A 20,620-nucleotide genomic window follows, 5' to 3' on the forward strand; every position below is an offset into this window, starting at 1 on the left:
GAGCAACAGATAACAACCCTGCGTAGAAACTGAGGATTTTCTGGACAAAACTCAGGATAGGCTTCTAGGGGCACAAAGCTCTAAAGATATAGAGCAGGTTGCACAGAGGAGCCAAGAGGCCAGTGAAGAAGCTTGGCAACATGTGACCTCCAGAAGAGGTAAGCGGAATGTCCGGGTTCCAGTAACACAGACACAGGTAACTAACCGCTTTCATGTTCTCTCCACAGGTACCATTGCGGAGAATGGACCAGATGATATGTCTGGGGCGAGAAAGCAGAAGGAGACTCCGCTGGTTGGAAGCCATGAGATGCGATGTCCTGAGGTTGGGGGTTCCACGACCACCACTCCCAAGAGGAGAAGGCGGGTGGTGGTGGTCGGGGACTCTCTCCGCCGGGGGACTGAGTCATCTATCTGCCGCCCTGACCGGGAAAACCGAGAAGTCTGCTGCTTGCCAGGGGCTAAGATTCGCGATGTGACGGAGAGACTGCCGAGACTCATCAAGCCCTCGGATCGCTACCCCTTCCTGCTTCTCCACGTGGGCACCAATGATACTGCCAAGAATGACCTTGAGCGGATCACTGCGGACTACGTGGCTCTGGGAAGAAGGATAAAGGAGTTGGAGGCGCAAGTGGTGTTCTGGTCCATCCTTCCCGTGGAAGGAAAAGGCCTGGGTAGGGACCGTCGAATCGTGGAAGTCAACGAATGGCTACGCAGGTGGTGTCAGAGAGAAGGCTTTGGATTCTTTGACCATGGGATGGTGTTCCATGAAGGAGGAGTGCTGGGCAGAGACGGGCTCCATCTTACGAAGAGAGGGAAGAGCATCTTTGCCAGCAGGTTGGCTAACCTAGTGAGGAGGGCTTTAAACTAGGTTCACTGGGGGAAGGAGACCAAAGCCGTGAGGTAAGTGGGAAAGCGGGATACCGGGAGGAAGCACAGGCAGGAATGTCTGTGAGGGGAGGGCTCCTGCCTCATACTGGGAATGAGGGGCGATCAACAGGTTATCTCAAGTGCTTATATACAAATGCACAAAGCCTTGGAAACAAGCAGGGAGAACTGGAGGTCCTGGTGATGTCAAGGAACTATGACGTGATTGGAATAACAGAGACTTGGTGGGATAACTCACATGACTGGAGTACTGTCATGGATGGTTATAAACTGTTCAGGAAGGACAGGCAGGGCAGAAAAGGTGGGGGAGTAGCACTGTATGTAAGGGAGCAGTATGACTGCTCAGAGCTCCGGTACGAAACTGTAGAAAAACCTGAGTGTCTCTGGATTAAGTTTAGAAGTGTGTGCAACAAGAGTGATGTAGTGGTGGGAGTCTGCTATAGACCACCGGACCAGGGGGATGAGGTAGATGAGGCTTTCTTCCGGCAGCTCACGGAAGCTACTAGATCGCATGCTTTGATTCTCATGGGTGACTTTAATTTTCCTGATATCTGCTGGGAGAGCAATACAGCGGTGCATAGACAATCCAGGAAGTTTTTGGAAAGCGTAGGGGACAATTTCCTGGTGCAAGTGCTAAAGGAGCCAACTAGGGGGGGCGCTTTTCTTGACCTGCTGCTCACAAACCGGGTAGAATTAGTGGGGGAAGCAAAAGTGGATGGGAATCTGGGAGGCAGTGACCATGAGTTGGTTGAGTTCAGGATCCTGACACAGGGAAGAAAGGTAAGCAGCAGGATACGGACCCTGGACTTCAGGAAAGCAGACTTCGACTCCCTCAGGGAACGGATGGCCAGGATCCCCTGGGGGACTAACTTGAAGGGGAAAGGAGTCCAGGAGAGCTGGCTGTATTTCAAGGAATCCCTGTTGAGGTTACAGGGACAAACCATCCCAATGAGTCGAAAGAATAGTAAATATGGCAGGCGACCAGCTTGGCTTAATGGTGAAATCCTAGCGGATCTTAAACATAAAAAAGAAGCTTACAAGAAGTGGAAGGTTGGACATATGACCAGGGAAGAGTATAAAAATATTGCTCGGGCATGTAGGAATCATATCAGGAGGGCCAAATCGCACCTGGAGCTGCAGCTAGCAAGAGATGTCAAGAGTAACAAGAAGGGTTTCTTCAGGTATGTTGGCAACAAGAAGAAAGCCAAGGAAAGTGTGGGCCCCTTACTGAATGAGGGAGGCAACCTAGTGACAGAGGATGTGGAAAAAGCTAATGTACTCAATGCTTTTTTTGCCTCTGTTTTCACTAACAAGGTCAGCTCCCAGACTGCTGCGCTGGGCATCACAAAATGGGGAAGAGATGCCCTCTGTGGAGATAGAGGTGGTTAGGGACTATTTAGAAAAGCTGGACGTGCACAAGTCCATGGGGCCGGACGAGTTGCATCCGAGAGTGCTGAAGGAATCGGCGGCTGTGATTGCAGAGCCATTGGCCATTATCTTTGAAAACTCGTGGCGAACGGGGGAAGTCCCGGATGACTGGAAAAAGGCTAATGTAGTGCCAATCTTTAAAAAAGGGAAGAAGGAGGATCCTGGGAACTACAGGCCAGTCAGCCTCACCTCAGTCCCTGGAAAAATCATGGAGCAGGTCCTCAAAGAATCAATCCTGAAGCACTTGCATGAGAGGAAAGTGATCAGGAACAGCCAGCATGGATTCACCAAGGGAAGGTCATGCCTGACTAATCTAATCGCCTTTTATGATGAGATTACTGGTTCTGTGGATGAAGGGAAAGCAGTGGATGTATTGTTTCTTGACTTTAGCAAAGCTTTTGACACGGTCTCCCACAGTATTCTTGTCAGCAAGTTAAGGAAGTATGGGCTGGATGAATGCACTATAAGGTAGGTAGAAAGCTGGCTAGATTATCGGGCTCAACGGGTAGTGATCAATGGCTCCATGTCTAGTTGGCAGCCGGTATCAAGTGGAGTGCCCCAAGGGTCGGTCCTGGGGCCGGTTTTGTTCAATATCTTCATAAATGATCTGGAGGATGGTGTGGATTGCACTCTCAGCAAATTTGCGGATGATACTAAACTGGGAGGAGTGGTAGATACACTGGAGGGGAGGGATAGGATACAGAAGGACCTAGACAAATTGGAGGATTGGGCCAAAAGAAATCTGATGAGGTTCAATAAGGATAAGTGCAGGGTCCTGCACTTAGGACGGAAGAACCCAATGCACAGCTACAGACTAGGGACCGAATGGCTAGGCAGCAGTTCTGCGGAAAAGGACCTAGGGGTGACAGTGGACGAGAAGCTGGATATGAGTCAGCAGTGTGCCCTTGTTGCCAAGAAGGCCAATGGCATTTTGGGATGTATAAGTAGGGGCATAGCGAGCAGATCGAGGGACGTGATCGTTCCCCTCTATTTGACATTGGTGAGGCCTCATCTGGAGTACTGTGTCCAGTTTTGGGCCCCACACTTCAAGAAGGATGTGGATAAATTGGAGAGAGTCCAGCGAAGGGCAACAAAAATGATTAGGGGTCTGGAACACATGAGTTATGAGGAGAGGCTGAGGGAGCTGGGATTGTTTAGCCTGCAGAAGAGAAGAATGAGGGGGGATTTGATAGCTGCTTTCAACTACCTGAAAGGGGGTTCCAAAGAGGATGGCTCTAGACTGTTCTCAGTGGTGGAAGAGGACAGGACAAGGAGTAATGGTCTCAAGTTGCAGTGGGGGAGGTTTAGATTGGATATTAGGAAGAACTTTTTCACTAAGAGGGTGGTGAAACACTGGAATGTGTTACCTAGGGAGGTGGTAGAATCTCCTTCCTTAGAGGTTTTTAAGGTCAGGCTTGACAAAGCCCTGGCTGGGATGATTTAACTGGGAATTGGTCCTGCTTCGAGCAGGGGGTTGGACTAGATGACCTTCTGGGGTCCCTTCCAACCCTGATATTCTATGATTCTATGATCTTCCTGGTGAGTGTTCTAACCACCAGGCTACAGAATCCTACTTGTGTTTGCTTGTTATCTCTCTCTCTCTGGCCCAATGATTCTGTCATTATTTATCCACAGTGGAACAGCTTTAACAGGAGAGACTGAGGGAGTGCCCCCCATCAGAATATCCTATAGCTCAGTGGCTACGGAACTAACTTAAAAGGTGGCAGAGCCCTCTTCAAATCCTTTCCCCACTTCAGTTGGGGGGGTGGGGTGGAGGGGGCTTGAACTGGGGGCTCTCCCACACGTCCCAGGTGAGGATCCTCACCCACTGGGCTAAAAGTTATGAGGGAGCTCCTCCTTGTCATCCTCCAACAGCATAGGTGGCTAACCCCAAGAGAGGGTTTGCAGTTGAGAACACCAAGCAGCTAAAGGCACCTCCCTATAGCCCAGACTTAGGTGCCTACCTGTGAGAGAAGGGCAGGGCTTAACACATACCTCCTCAGCTTGGTACTTCCTGTTGGCTAGCATGGGCAAGGAGCCACCTAGCATGCTGGCTTTTTGTGAATCCCAGTGATTATCTAGGTGCCTAACAGTTGGTCATGGCAACGCTCAGTGTCACCAAGCCTAAGTTTCTTTGTGAATCTAGCCTTTACTGTGCTACAGAGATAAACCAGCGATAGACTGCTAAAGCCAATGTAGAGCATGGAAGGGCTGAATGTAATGTCAAATGGTTGATGCTGCACATATTTAAACTGTCTGTTTTGCCTCTCCGCTAGAATAGAGTTCTAAATTGACTTTGTGAATATGAATAATCCTGTGTCTGATCTTTATGATAGTCTGAAGCTGGAGCTCATCTTGGCAAAGACCGCTCTCTCCCCCCCCCCCTCACTTCTCCTGCCTTTTTTTGACTGGCTCATTTTACAAAGCAGTTGCTGTCTCAGCAGCTTAGATCTCAGCAGCTGTCTTCATGAAGGGATGAGATGGAACACATTAATGATAACAAGACTGCTCAACAAAAGGGGGTAAAGGAAAGGCAGAGAAAAGCATTGACAGGTTTAAAATGTTGTTCCAGAGATTTTTGTTAGAATAAAATATGGGGACAAAACCTGTGCAGCCCCTTACTTTTAGGAAAGCATAGTTTAAGGTGGGGCTGTGATTTTGTTGACTCCTAGTTACATGGTTCCAATGTGATCAACAGCAAACAAACCAGATACCTTAGTCAATCAAGTTTCCTGGGTGGTGATTCTGGAGAACTTTATTTGTGTCTCTTTCTTTGTTTCGGCACTTCCTATGAAAACATTAAAATAACTATGATTCTCAAAGAAGCCTGCTTGTCTTCTGGAACAAAATGATAGAAGGAAAACTGCATCAACATGCCAGCCACAAATAGAACAAAGGAACTGACAAAGTGAGCAAAGTTGTTTTTACTTCCAAAGTTTCTTTATTGGCAGTTGTTTCATAACATAATATAGTTAAAACTTTTTTTTAAAAAATATGACATTAAAAAAGAGCACAGCAACATTACATTAATTAGTGTTCAAACCACTATGGAACTTAGGAAAAAAATCAAATTTGTATAGTGCAGGGACGTGGAATATAACGTTGAGTGTTTGGCCATTTGTATAATATCCACAGAGGTCTGTCCTCTATTAAGAGTTTGGTAAAGGGACAGTGTAAAAAACTGTTATAAATAAGCCCAATGTAATGAAAGGGTTATATAATATATAGTTGCCTAGTTTTTACCACAGCCATGCCACTTTATTAAATTATCTTACTTAGGAAATGATTACGAGAGCTGTGTGACCTATTCAGAACAGGGTTTGCTAAGGTCTGTTGGCCTTATGAGCATTTAGTGATATCATGGTGATAAGAATGTTTTCATAGAATCATAGAATATCAGGGTTGGAAGGGACCCCAGAAGGTCATCTAGTCCAACCCCCTGCTCGAAGCAGGACCAATTCCCAGTTAAATCATCCCAGCCAGGGCTTTGTCAAGCCTGACCTTAAAAACCTCTAAGGAAGGAGATTCTACCACCTCCCTAGGTAACACATTCCAGTGTTTCACCACCCTCTTAGTGAAAAAGTTCTTCCTAATATCCAATCTAAACCTCCCCCACTGCAACTTGAGACCATTACTCCTTGTCCTGTCCTCTTCCACCACTGAGAACAGTCTAGAGCCATCCTCTTTGGAACCCCCTTTCAGGTAGTTGAAAGCAGCTATCAAATCCCCCCTCATTCTTCTCTTCTGCAGGCTAAACAATCCCAGCTCCCTCAGCCTCTCCTCATAACTCATGTGTTCCAGACCCCTAATCATTTTTGTTGCCCTTCGCTGGACTCTCTCCAATTTATCCACATCCTTCTTGAAGTGTGGGGCCCAAAACTGGACACAGTACTCCAGATGAGGCCTCACCAATGTCTAATAGAGGGGAACGATCACATCCCTCGATCTGCTCGCTATGCCCCTACTTATACATCCCAAAATGCCATTGGCCTTCTTGGCAACAAGGGCACACTGCTGACTCATATCCAGCTTCTCGTCCACTGTCACCCCTAGGTCCTTTTCTGCAGAACTGCTGCCTAGCCATTCGGCCCCTAGTCTGTAGCAGTGCATTGGATTCTTCCATCCTAAGTGCAGGACCCTGCACTTATCCTTATTGAACCTCATCAGATTTCTTTTGGCCCAATCCTCCAATTTGTCTAGGTCCTTCTGTATCCTATCCCTCCCCTCCAGTGTATCTACCACTCCTCCCAGTTCAGTATCATCCACAAATTTGCTGAGAGTGCAATCCACACCATCCTCCAGATCATTTATGAAGATATTGAACAAAACCGGCCCCAGGACCGACCCTTGGGGCACTCCACTTGATACCGGCTGCCAACTAGACATGGAGCCATTGATCACTACCCGTTGAGCCCGACAATCTAGCCAGCTTTCTACCTACCTTATAGTGCATTCATCCAGCCCATACTTCCTTAACTTGCTGACAAGAATACTGTGGGAGACCGTGTCAAAAGCTTTGCTAAAGTCAAGAAACAATACATCCACTGCTTTCCCTTCATCCACAGAATCAGTAATCTCATCATAAAAGGCAATTAGATTAGTCAGGCATGACCTTCCCTGGGAGATCCAGGGTCCCTACTTATATAACTTTTTCAACAGAAGAGAGACTGGGGAACCCGCCCCCCCCCCATTCTCCTCCCAGTAATAGAATAATCCATAGCCGAGTGGTTAGGGAACTCACCTTAGAGGTGGAAGAGCCTTTTCTCTCTCAGATGGAGAAGTAGTTGTAGTGGAGGTCTCCCACATCCCAAGTGAGTATCCTAGCCCCTGGACTAAAGGTTCTGAGGGAGTTCCTCCTCCTTCTTTCCCCACTATTTTGTGCAAGTTTGTCTATAGCATCCCACGCCAGTAGGCTAGGTGTGAGTGCGCTTACCAGATAAGGCCCTATAGGCAAGTTTGCCAAAGTAAGGCTGTGCATTGTTCTGGGACACAGGCATTTGAACACCTGGTGCAGGGCTGTACTGCCCATACTCAGAGGCAGAAACAGGTGCCTCAGGAATCTTTACTGCAAAAATGTGGGTGCTGAGTGAGTTGAGTCACCTACAGGGTTCAGCGACAGCTGAGTGGGGTTTTTGTGAATCCCAGTTGAGCCTGATTCTGGGATTAATGTTCCTAAAGTGGCAATTAGGTACCTAAGTCCTTTTGTGAGTCTAACTCTAATTTGACTGCATACCTACAATCACTCCTCATTTAAGAACCCTTAAAATACGCAATACATTATCTCTACTGTAGCACAGTACTGAGAAATAGCAGAGGAGTTCCACCTCAGAAATTGCACTATTAAATTGTAGGGCCAGTTCCTCAGCATAGTTCAATTGATTTAAATGGAGCTATATAGAATTACACAAGCAGAGAAGATGATCTTTAGGATCATTCATATATTTTAAGTAGCATGGGTGGAAAATTTTCGGATAAGACTGTTGTTCCATTAGAAGATGTTACTAATTTGTCAAAATCACAACGTTCCACAGAAGCATGTTGATTGTGATAAATTTCCAGTGGAAACCTGCCAGGTTTTCTGCCAGATCTCCTGGCCTCCCTGTCAACCCACCCGGTGGGCTTCTATGGAGATGCAGTTCCGAGGGTTCCTGGTCAGGAAGCTGCCTTGGCAGCCTGATTCCTGATACAATTGTCCTGGGAACTGGGGAGTCATGGGAGCCCTGGCTCTCAGGCTCGCAGCTCCTCACAGCTCCTCAGGTAGGCAGCCACAGCATTGAGGGTACCATGCTCCAAGAAGCCTGCCTGGTGGAATTTAGCTTCAGAATTATCAGAAACATTTTTCCCCAGACTTCGGCTCCACAGAGGGTTTTGAAATTTGGGGGTTTTGTTTCGATTCAGAATAAAAACAATTTCAAAATCCTACATGAAACAGAAGTTATCATTCTCTGGTCAGCTTTAGTTTTAAGTGCTAAGCAATGACATGTTTGTCCCTATTCCACAACCCACAATAAGAAAAGAACTTCCATCTAGAGACATATGGTATAAAAGCCTGGTAAAAAAAGTTTACATTTTTTTGTTTTTGTTTTTAAACTTTTACAAAGAAAGATGAAAGAAGAGCTATAAGAATGATTCCTGGTCTGAAAAAACAGGCCTTACAAAAAGGAGATCCTATTCAATTTACTGAAGAGAAGGTTAGGAATTGATTTGATCATACTTTCTAGGTAGGGCTGGCTGGTGAAAACAATTCAAATTTCAAAATTTTTCAACAAAAGAAGAGTAATTTATTTTATTTTCTTTTGAAAATCTTTGATTTTTCAACCACCTCTATGTTCATGCAAAAGAAGAAGATGGGTAATAGTAGGGTGCTCTTTCATTAAGAAGACAAGCTTAACAAGATCAAGTGGCTGGAAGTTGAAGTCAGAAAAATTCAAACTGGAAATAAAATGCAATTTTTTAACAATGAGAGTAAGTAAATATTGGACCAAAATTACCCATGGATATATCCTCCATCACTTGACATCTTTAAATTAAGACTGGTTGTCTATCTAAAATACATGCTCAGTTAAACCACAGTTATTACGCTAGTTGCAGAAATAATTGGGTAAAATTCTGTGGTCACTGTTAAGCAGAAAGTCAGACTAAATGAGGATCAGTCTCTTCTGGTCTTAAAATTTATGCATCTGATTCTAAATTTGCCAAATATATTACTGAAAAACTACATTTGATGGGCTATCTGAGAGTGTGTACCATAAAAATAATATGAAACAGTGTGAGAGAAAATACAAGTAGAGAATATTTTCTGAAAACCAGATGTCTTGTAACCTGAAAAATTCATATGGAACTGGATAAGGAGAAGGGAGCAAGGTATATTAATTGTTTGTCTGTTCTAAACAAGTCCCCAATAAATGTGAGTCAAAGTTATGTTTGGAGCACACACAGATGATGTGGGCTGTGATGACTGTGAGATGGCTTCCCACAGATTGGTAATGTATGAGACTCTCTGTTTGTGCTGATTTCTATATGTTTAATAAATTGATTGAGATGTGTTATCTGATATTTCATCAATCAATAATAAAAACTGAACCCTAATATCTATTTGAAGATCATGCGCAAATTCATGAGTTTTATTGGCATAATCCCACAGAAACACCATTGATTTGTATGGGATTTCTTTGAATTTACACTGGTAAAACTTAACACACATTTTGGCCTCAGGGGTTCAAAACTGGAAACAGGACTCCTAGTGATTATGGATTTTTGGAGGTGTCTTTGACTAATACACCAATTTCCTGTAATATCCTTGGGACAGTTTTTTGAATTAAGTTTAAACATGTTTGGGGTCCACTGTATTAAATTAATGGTTTATATATTATCATGGGCTGGGATTGTATGTAATCTCTCCAGAAAGAAGATGGGATGTCAACCCTGGGAAGTGTTATGAACTTCAATGGAATATATAGACCAATGTGCCAGACAAAAATGAACTTTTGGGACAAACAGGAATAAGTGGTTTTCCTGCAGATCTCTAGTGGGAAGCAAAAGAAAATTCCTCATTTTTGGTTATGCAAAAACCCAGCCCTTTAAAACTACACCCTGAGATGTGGACCAGCATTGTCTAATCACCTTTAAATGAGGCCAAGAGCAAAGGCCCAAGGTGTATAAAGGAAATATTGAACATTCATAGTTGTTCTGTTTCTTAAATTGAGTCAGTTGTGCACTGGTAACCACAGGGAAAACCCAGTGGTGGGTTTTGAAGGATAGATACCTACCAAAGCCAGAGGTTGGAGTTGGGGTGACTTCTGCTAAGCATTTTAGCATGTGTGTAGGTTGTTTTATTGTTTTTAATATTTTATCTGAAATGTTTTCACCTTAAGAATATATATGCTTGCTTATAAAAAGCTGTGTGGTAACATATAACTGAGAGCAATTACAGCTGTTCATAACCTTTGAAAAGAAATCAAAGTTCAAATGTTGGCCTGTTTGGGGAGCCTGGCTTTTTGGAAATATCAAAGTGTCGGCAGGGAAGTGTGCAGCCTGGAAAAACCTCTTGTCAACAGGGAGAGAGATGCAGATCTTGGCCCAAGAAAGGTGACTGCTGAAGAGCCAGGCTCCTACAGTAAATACAGTGGATCATGAGGGGAAATACAGTTGCCCTGAAATGTGACAGTAATCATTCTGTTTGTTTTGAATGGACAAAACATCAGTTCTGTGCTACTGCAAAGAGGTGCTGCACACAGTCAGGAGAACACATGCAGGTCTTTCAACAGGTTTTTGTACAGTATAAATTGGTTACACCTGCTTCATCTGACAGTGATTTGCTATTGATGGAAGAAGATAAAATGCCCAGAGAAAAGAGAAAAATATGCTATGTAAAAAGGCAAATATAAATAGTATTTAAGATCATGGAGCGAACAGGGAGGGTTTGGGTATAGAGAGATTCCTGAAAACAAGACACTTATCCAAAGAAGAAACCCAACAGTTAATAATAATTTGATTTACATGGGGAGTTTTCAAGTGGAAACTGCCAGATAAGCCTATTGGGAGTAGTTCCCTTTATGTGGTACAAGTAGAAGCTGAAATGTTACCAGAATCTATAGGAAACTGAGGGAAACTCTTACAGGCAATTGCTGTTCTACTATTCCTGCCACTGGCTTTCTCATGTGACTTTCTCAGTAGAGCTCCTGTAACACACTCTCTGCCCTTCATACAAGTATCCCATAGGATACACTGCTAATAGGGGATTCCACAGAAATTTCCCCATAACTTATGATGAACTGTTTGAGAAGAGCAAGTAAATGTATTGATTTGCTTTCCCTTTTAATCATAAATCCTTTCTTATGACCAATCAGAGAGGCAGCAAACAAAATAGATTAAGCTTACACTTGTTTAAAGACCCGAGAGGATTGTACATGGGTACCTCTTGGAGAACGCTATATGTTGCTATCTCATTTGCTTTTCACCAAGAAGTCGTCTGACCCAGGGCTGACGTAGTACTTTCTAGACAGGAAGAGTGAGCTCCATAGAAATAATTTCTGCATAGAAATCCTACCAAACTTGTGCTCAGTTTTATGACAAAATTTTAACAAGGGGCTCTTGGGCACTTCCAATATTTTGAAGCCCCCTCTTTGGCACGTCTATGGTGTCTCACCAGCAATGCTTAGTACAAACCTCAGCCTAAAACTGAAGAAAACAAGATTTCTCTTTCTGCAGCTGACATGCAATGCAGAGTAGTTCAGCTAGCAGGACAAAAAGGTACAACCAAACTGACAGCCAAACCAGAAGTGGAGCTCAAATTAGATTGTGGGAGGGACTAGTATTATGACATACCAGCACCTCTTTCAAATCACCAGTATGTGCTTCAGAATCCAAGCTTTCACTTAAAAACAAACAAACAAAAAATAATAAAAAATAATAAAAAAAAAACCCTTATGAGTCTTTGTTGCAAAATAAACCTTTGAAAGCTTGATGTAAGTATAACTTGATGCAGGGAAAGCTACCTATGTGTTCAGAAAGCCTGAAACAATAATTCTAAGAGATGTGGACTGTCCCATTTGAAGAAATATAGATAAATGCAAGATAGCTCTTGATATAAAATTATAAGGCAATAGTTGTTAGGTAGATAATTATCTTTGCTATTGTTATGTAGAGTAAGATTGTTTCACAGGGGCTGCTTTTGTGTTAGTCAAAACCACAAAAATAATTTAAGATTGCTGAAAGAGGAAGGCTTGTAACTGCTGCAAGAGTATATTTCTAAGACAAGTGGAACACTGATTGACACAAATCAGTATAGCTGCACATAGGTATAGAATATAAAAGGGGGATGTGAACATCAAACTTCAGCCAAGACCATGTGACTCCTCTATGATGTATTGGGTCCTCCTTCTAGCTCTACTATAAGTAACAGACCATTGCTTATAGTATGAGGGAAACATCATTCTAATCAGAGTTTATAGTTATATTGAGTAGAACATACGGGATATAGTTCCATTGGTAAAAAGCTGATAGGCCTTTAGGAAATAAAGGTATTTTTGGTGAATTGCCAGCTTGTAGCCTTATTCTGAAGAATCTTATCCAAAAATTCCAACAGATTTGGTGAGCCAGCCAGGAGATAAGGCAGAGTAGACTACTGAGGAATGTATCTTGGTTGAGAAGATTATTCAGATCAAAACTGGATACCTTCCAACCACCCCTTTTCTTGGACCATGGTACTAACAATTCTTGGCACCTGGGTAGAGAAGTATGTAGCGGATCACTGTGGAGAACTATTGAAGGCTACAGAAATATGTGGGACAAGAGATCCCTGGTCAATGGGAATCTGAGCCCTGGAGGTGGACACAAGAAAAGAATTAAGACAGGTAAAATCTAGGCAGCTGTAATACAAGGACTTTATTTATTAGGAACATCTTTGTGGGACAAGCTGTTATTCCTAAAAGTTGAGTGTAAAAAAGCAAAGAATCAAATGCAGTACCATTATAATGCACGGGAGATAAAAGAGGAGGAGATGAAAACAGCTACAATAACTATGTGGACAGTTGATCCTAGCCTCCAAGTCAGTTAAGACCCTCTCAGAAGAAAACAGTCAATGGAAACTGCAGTATTGTAACAAGTATGAAAGCTGTGTTGAGTTAGAAAGAGAATGTTGTGAAATAAAAGGTGTATTTGTGCAAAATTTGAAACCCCACCCCCAAAATTAGATGGATTAGACTGTGCCAAAAACATAGTGGATGTGTTGGAGGCAGTATGGGGGGGGGGTGGGCAGGACAGGACGGGGGCAACTGTAGACAAAGAGTAGAACTGTGCCATGATCCAAGTCTAGAGGCTTGGTAGTATTCATAGTCACCCTTTTCTGTGGAGCCTACTGTGACAAAAACTGTACAGACACCTGATCCAAATAATCAAGGTCAGTTTCAACAAACCACAAGCACTATAAATACTCCCTTGAGTCCCACTGAATTGACCCATGTAGCCAAAGACATAGGTCCCCTTTTACAGACCAGAGGAAGTATTTAAGTGGCTGAAGAAGTTAGATCAGTCTGTGATGTTAAATGGCCTTACTGGGTAAGATGTGACAAAACCGTTAAACTGAACCACTCCTGGAATATAGGGAAGGTTGCTGGATGGAACACAGAATGGAATCAACTCAGTGGGGACAAATTCGACCCTTTGTTTTGACCCTGGTGCTCGGAAGCAATAGTGGCATTAATCTGCTAGCACAAAGAAGGAAGGAGACAAATAAGACTGCTAAGGAACTTAAGGAAAAAATGTAGTTTGTGTATGGGATGGTGGTATAAGGGATTGACAGAGAAGAAGTATAAAAAAAATTATTTGGATAGTGGTGAAAAGTAAAAAGAATATGAACTAAGGTGAATTAAAGGATAAACAGAAAGGAGTGTTACATGAAAATATGGTTCAGGTAGAGGGGAAAGTTGGTCTGGAATAACCCATTTAGCCCTCAGTGGAATAACCGATATAGACCTCATGGAACCAGTCGGGTGGGTGAGGATGGATTAATAGGCTAGATACCAGAGAAGGGGGAAACTGGAATAAGGAATGTGAACATGATTGCTGCAGGGCAGATCCTGGAGTAAGCAGAAACCAGAATAGACTGTGGGTGTCTTTCTGTGAGATGCAGCATAAACTTGGGGAACCCTATATGTGCAGATGTGACTATTGCAGTCTGAAATGCCAACCTGTGGCTTTACCCTTGGAGATACATTTCCTAGTTGAACAATACTGCTAATGGGGACCAAATAAAGTTAAAACAGCCTGTGCAGGCAGCGGTAAGTATGGCATGGTTGCAGGGGGATCTGAATTTCAGTATGGAGTAGTTATCCGTGGGTTTAATTGGCCAGTGTTTTGTATAACTCCTGAGGTGCCAGGGAAAATATTTTATCCCATTCCTGTGTTTCATAATGTCACTGAAACTCAGGCACAGTTCAATCTGCAGGAGGAAGATATTAAGTATTTACCTAACTTTGGATATCCTATTCTACCTTTAAGTCTAGTTTAAAAATAGTAATGGAAAGAACACCTGAACACATTGTGCACGTGCAAGATACTGAAATTGCACAAGGAATTAAAACATTTGGAAGTACCTCATGGTTAGATGCATCTTATATTCTGTCTACACACCCATGGATGAGATTGTCATTTAAAATACTCTTGTTGGTTAAAGTAATAATGGTGCTTATTGTTTCAATTTTTTATTGCACATTGTAAGCTATGCATAAGTCATCAAGGAAAAAAGAGAAATGTGTGAGTTATTAGAATAAACAAGGCTCCCAAGAGGTTAGAGCTAAAGGGGCTTAGTGTATATAGAATATGGAAGCTTTAATGCTTAAGCACTAATGCTTCATTGGCAGGACTGAAGGAATACAGATAACACAAGAAGAGGCACATGATATAAAAGTAATAAGTTAACAGTTGTTAGGCAGATAATTAACTTTGCTGTTAGGTAAAATTAAGATTTTTTTTAAAGGGGATGTTTTTGTGTTAGTTAAAACGACAAAAATAGATTAAGCTAGCTAAAACTATTATAACCAGAAGGATTGTAACTAATGCAAGAGGATGTGTTTTAGAGAAATGAAATATGGCCTGACACAAACCAGTGCAGCTGGCTCATAGGTATAGAATATAAAAGAGGGATTTGAGCATCACAGTTTAGCTCAGAAGTCCCCCTGGGCAGCCAAGACCACAGGATACCTGTGGTGGATCCTCCTTCTAGCTCTACTGTAAATAATGGCCATTGCTTAATATTAGGAACACATTGTTCTAGTAGGTATATATAGTTATGTTGAGCACAGCATACGGGATGTATTTCCTCTGGTAAAAAGCTGATCAGCCTTTGGGAAATTAAGATACTTTCAGTGAATTTCAACTCATAGCCTTATTCTAAAGAACTAGATATAAAAATTCCAACTCCATTCATCTGAGTGAGGTGTTAACTCACATGACCAATGAAGATAATTAAAACATCAGAACTGTTAACTATTTCATTGCTGATCTAACCATGTAAGACAGGAGAGAAAAGATCACATTTTGAAGATGTATGCAATCTACCCTAAATGATATCTCAGTTTGGCACCATGAGTGGTTGGCACATAGTTGAGTATCACCAATTATACTATCTGTTAGGAGAATGTGAAATAAATAAGGTAGAGACTAAACAATAATAATTTTGTTTTTGGCCTTGCTTTTAGTTTAAAAGGCTGAATAAGCAAGCAAGAGCATGTAAGTGAAAGCACAAGGCTGCCTCCCGCTCCCCGCCCAGCTGGTAGCCTTGAAGATAATAGGCTAATTTAGCAAGGGGGTGCTATGGTAACCAAGCAGCTGGAGGACAGGGGAGGGTGTAAGGAGGAGACATAAAGTCTGCAATAAAGGAACCATGGCCAAAAGGAACCTTGCTCCTTTTCCCTCCCATCAGGTATAAAAGAGGTGGTCTTATCGACCCCAGACTCAAGCAGGGTGACAAGATGAAACGGACAAAATATCAGGACACATGGGGGAAGCAAAAAAAAAAAAGAAGCGGCTGGAGCAGCCAAAGCCACAATATTGGGACAAATGGTGTCCCGATCATGCATTGGTTGGGACGTGGGACAAAGAACTAAAAATCGGGACAGTCCCAATTTTATCGGAACATCTGGTCACTCTAGACTCAAGACCCCCAAAACGGAACATGACCATATATTGGAAGAGGTGGTACCAGGGAGGGGGCAATACAAGTATAATTAAGTTTGCCAAGAAGAGGGGGGCGGACAAGGAAGCTCCGTTGATGTGCGGAGCTAGGGGTTAGGAGAAGAAGGGGGATCTATCATCATCTAGAACAGTAATTGGGGAAGGGAAAGAGGAAAACTCTATCGGTGTATAAAGATAGCCCGACTGGTGTGAAGGGCTTAAAAACACTGTAAAACTCTATTGGCATATAAAAATAAGCCCAGTTGGTGTAAAGGATTTTGGAATATGCTTGCTTGTTTAGCCCCAATAAACCCATCAAATTGCCTGCAGATTGGACTCTGGATGGTTATTTTCCAGCGAACTGTGTCTGGGAACTGAGAAGGAGGAGGGAGCTGGACTCCCGCCAACACTACCCACAATCAAGAAGAAACCAAACCCAAGAAGCTTAACAGGTCAGCAGGTTTTCTGAGCCCCAGAGGGGAAGAATCAAGCCTAAGGAGCCCAGTGACATAACCAAATCACACCAAAGCAAGAAAAAGGCAGAGGAGCCCAGCAGAGCATAAAAATGTATTTGAACCTTGCTGATGGGGAAGCAAGTGCAAGAGATCAAGCAGAGCCCAGATAGCATATATGGCCATATTTCAAATTTCTGCTTAATTTATTGTGGCATCACATGTTGGCGTCTCAAGAGGAAAAAGCTTATTTTATGGGTATTGCTTGTAAAAATACCACGACCTTCACCTCACCCCCACCGCACAAACAGTTTGCCCCCTGCCAAGCAGAATAGCACTCCTGGGAACATAGGCAAGTAGAACAAAGAAGTAGAAGGATGCAGCATTTCTCCCAGAAACTAACAGTGGGGCCAGGATACCAGCCAGTTAAATGCAAAGCATATTGAAAGCGTGAGGCAGAGCATCAGAGTAATGAAGCAATGTAACAAAAAATGTAAAAAACCAAAAATGTGGATTGTTCTTAATAAATGCAGTTTACTTTGGAGCTCTTCTTATGCTATTGGCCATGCCTCCTTTAACTACAGTCCTTTTTTGAATTCCCTGGAATTCCCAATGCTTACACTTGGTCTCTTATGGCTCTTTAGAAAGTACGGCTCACTCAGTAGCTCCCATGGTAGTGCTCAGCAATTTTGAAAATCAGCCCATTACTTCATGATATGACTGCTAGGAACACCAAAAACATTCTCCCATCCTCCAGAGAGGTATTCTCCAACATCCTTATTGCCATAATCATAGCAAAAGAAACATCTCAACAATAAATAGCTGAATTATAATAATAATGAAGAGGAAGAGAAAACAGACTTCGTATTTTTCCTTTGATTCTCTACATCAGTTTGACACTACATGAATGTTGTGCCTGTGCTTTTGACAAAATAATCTCCTAGTCGGGAAAGTCAAGGCTTTTAAGTACTGTAACAGAGCCCTGGGATTTGTGTTCAGAGAATTTCATTTGTCTTTGTAGTCTGTAGTCTCCCATCTTGAAGAGACATCACACGGAGTCAGACACTATATCAGTATCAGTAGCAGCAGCAGAATCGTGTTCTAAATCAAAATTCTCCATGTTCACCATTAAGAAAAAGTCAATTAGATTCATTTTAATATCTAATACATGGTTAATAGCTTCAAATAGAATGACTGGTTGCAATATAATTTGGAGTTCTGTTATTATCTCAGACTTTCATGCTATGAAAAAAAGTTGGGATATACTTAGAACATAAATATTCTCTGAAATCATTTTCTCCTGACCTATGATTATTCGAGGTATAATAAATCTTCCTTCTCCATCTGTTCTTGACTTTTGGCATTGCGCTCTAAGCTTTTATTAAATATTGTGATCATGCTGAGGTTTAGAAAAGAGTGAGTTATTTCGAGAAGCACTCACCCAGTCTTAGTTTATGTTGCCAGCTTCCTGTTCAGATGGACATATATCCTGAAGGAAAGTTATGTTTACTTTATGCCAGTTTAAATTCTGACATAAAACAGCTGGGAAGGGTGAGAAATGAGTTGGTTAAGCTATTTGTGTTCTATGAAAATAAAATTTAGACACACATTGATCATCCCTCTGATACTAATTCTTCAGCCAAATTCATTCCTAAATCATGTTGGCTTGCAGTAGCGTAAACCTCTGCACAGGGCTCCCTCTACTGGAAAGTCCACCAAGAGGAAGGGGATTATAGCAGCAAAAAACTCAGGCAGCCTTTTCTCAACCAGTAGCCTACAGGGGATCAGCACTGCTAGAAAAGGGTAATCTAATTAATGACAATAAACCTGGATTTATGGAAAACTGATCTTGTCAAACTATCTTGATATTTTGATGAAATTATAAATTAAAGGTAATAGTTTTGATATAATATAGACTTCTATAAGGAATCTCACTTGATACTTAACAACATTTTGATTAAGAAAGTAGAATAGTACAAAACCAACACAGAACACATTAAATGGATTAAATAGGTCTAATAAATAGGTCCCAAAAGGTAACTGTAAATGGGGGTGGGGGTGTTTCCAGTGGGGTCCCATAGAGCACAGTTCTTGGCCCTAAAAGCCACCTGACATTTTTATCAATGAATTAAAAGAAAATAAATTCATTAAAGTTTGCAGATGACACGGATTGGGGGATTCAGAGAAACAGCCATGTTAGTCTGTATTCGCAAAAAGAAAAGGAGTACTTGTGGCACCTTAGAGACTCAAATAAATTGGTTAGTCTCTAAGGTGCCACAAGTACTCCTTTTCTTTTTAGAGACTGGGGGAGTAGTAAATAATGTTGCATGTTTGAATTTAATGATTTGAGATCGTAAAATAACAAGATCAAATGAAATGTAATCAATGATTGTTAATCAAAGGTTAATACAGCACTATACAGTGTACAGAAAGAAGCCCTATGTTACCGCCCTCTGTAGATGGTGAAGAGAATGTAGTCTGGTCCCTTCCTCTGTACCTAGTTGAATGCTGAAAATGTCCATTCCCAAACTAATTTTCCAACCCTCTTTCTTTTTAGAGAGGGTGAGACAAAGAAAACACTTTTTTGGGGGGGAGGGGAGGGAACAATCCTTCCCCACAATTAATTTCACCATGTGTATAATAATAAGTATCCCTTATCAATTACGTCAGTTTGTTTATAACATACTTCTGTAGACTATTAATATATTAATTAATTAATACTTCTTTCCTGTTTGGTGAATTACACAGTTGCAGAGGTTTACAAAGCAAGCACTTAGTATAACTTTATATGGTGGGATACAGATGTTATAAATGAGAACAATACATGAAGCACCTACAAGCATTTCATCAAGTCGAAACACTAAATACATTGTTCTCAATTTAACATCTATTTTAACAACACTAACACACAAGTGAACCAGACTAGTTTCCAGCTATACATTTGTCAGTGTTCAGTGAGGCCTAGGGGCCTTGGCATGAGCTGGCATCTGGTCTGCCAGCATCACAAACAGTTCTCTCTAAAGAATTTTCTAGTGTTGTTTTTTTTTTAAGAGCGGAGGATAGGAAGGGGGGTGGGGGGTTGGAGAAAAGATAGATACACGAACAAATAAAAAGGGAAGAGCCTCACTCTAAGACATCAAAGCTTTGCTGATGCCAGGCACCATCTCCAGCGTCAGAACTCTTAATGTACTGGGGAGCTGGATTCCATCCAAGGCACCTCAGGCGGCCCACAGAAGAGAGAGTCCCGCTGCTGTGAAACTTAAGAGCTCTGAAGTTGTGGAAAGTGCATCAGAACTGGGCTTCCGGCTGCACAACTTGCAATGGGCTTAAGAACCCTTGTTCAATCCTTTCTCAATTTTCAATATCTGCAGGAGCCCTTCCTCAGCCGCCTCATAACTGACAGCTTAGCTAAGTTAGCCATGCACACAAGCACAGCAAAGCTTTGAAAAAGAAAAGAAAAACAAAAAATGTGCTTGCTTATTATGTGATATTCCAAAGCTAATAACTTGCTCTAATCAAAATCTATTGCTTCTAGAAAGATACTGTGCCACCCCGAGAGCCCATTTTCCTTGAACTCAAAAGTCTAATTTTCCCTTCTGGGGATTTAAAAGAAAAGTCATATTTGCTCAGACACCAGCCCCAGAAAATAATAGCCCAAAGATGAACATTTTGGGAGGTTATGAATGACCAAAATCATGGAAACCCATGTAGCTTTATCTGTACTACCCTATCGTCTCTGCTGGTATTTGATGATGAAAACAAAAGAAATACTGATGCAGAGAACTGATGCTACATAAATAATATTGCATTCTTATCTACAGTAACAGTGAAATATTTCAGTGATAATGCAGTGGTTAAATCTAAAATGTTTCAGGCTTGCAACCCCTGTGCTCAGGACATATGGTATCCCAAAGGGAGCGAAGAAAAGCAGAACAATGCCTGGCATAGAGGCAGTTTGGAAGCTGCCTAGAGGGCAGGAGTTTACTGCACCACTCAAATAGCAGTGCAATTCCAAATCATTTCTTACTATGGGCTGTGACTTAAGCCTTGTCTGCATAAGAAAGTTGCACTGATTTAACTTGAAGTGTGATTTTAAACCAATGCAAACCCTTGTACAGATATTCAGAATTCATCTTAAACATGCTCCTACTTGACTTAAGTTAAACCAAAGGAAGAGTGTC

The 20,620-nt window shown here is 42.1% G+C and overlaps 1 protein-coding gene across 2 annotated transcripts in view; it reads right to left on the reverse strand.

The window, feature by feature from the left end:
- The window catches only part of NALF1 (NALCN channel auxiliary factor 1), a 779,391-nt gene that overhangs the window by 329,672 nt on the left and 429,099 nt on the right, over positions 1-20,620 (reverse strand). The gene's annotated exons all lie outside the window — the stretch shown is intronic.

Source organism: Caretta caretta, chromosome 1 (genome assembly GCF_965140235.1).
Source record: "Caretta caretta isolate rCarCar2 chromosome 1, rCarCar1.hap1, whole genome shotgun sequence".
Taxonomy (NCBI): domain Eukaryota; kingdom Metazoa; phylum Chordata; order Testudines; family Cheloniidae; genus Caretta; species Caretta caretta.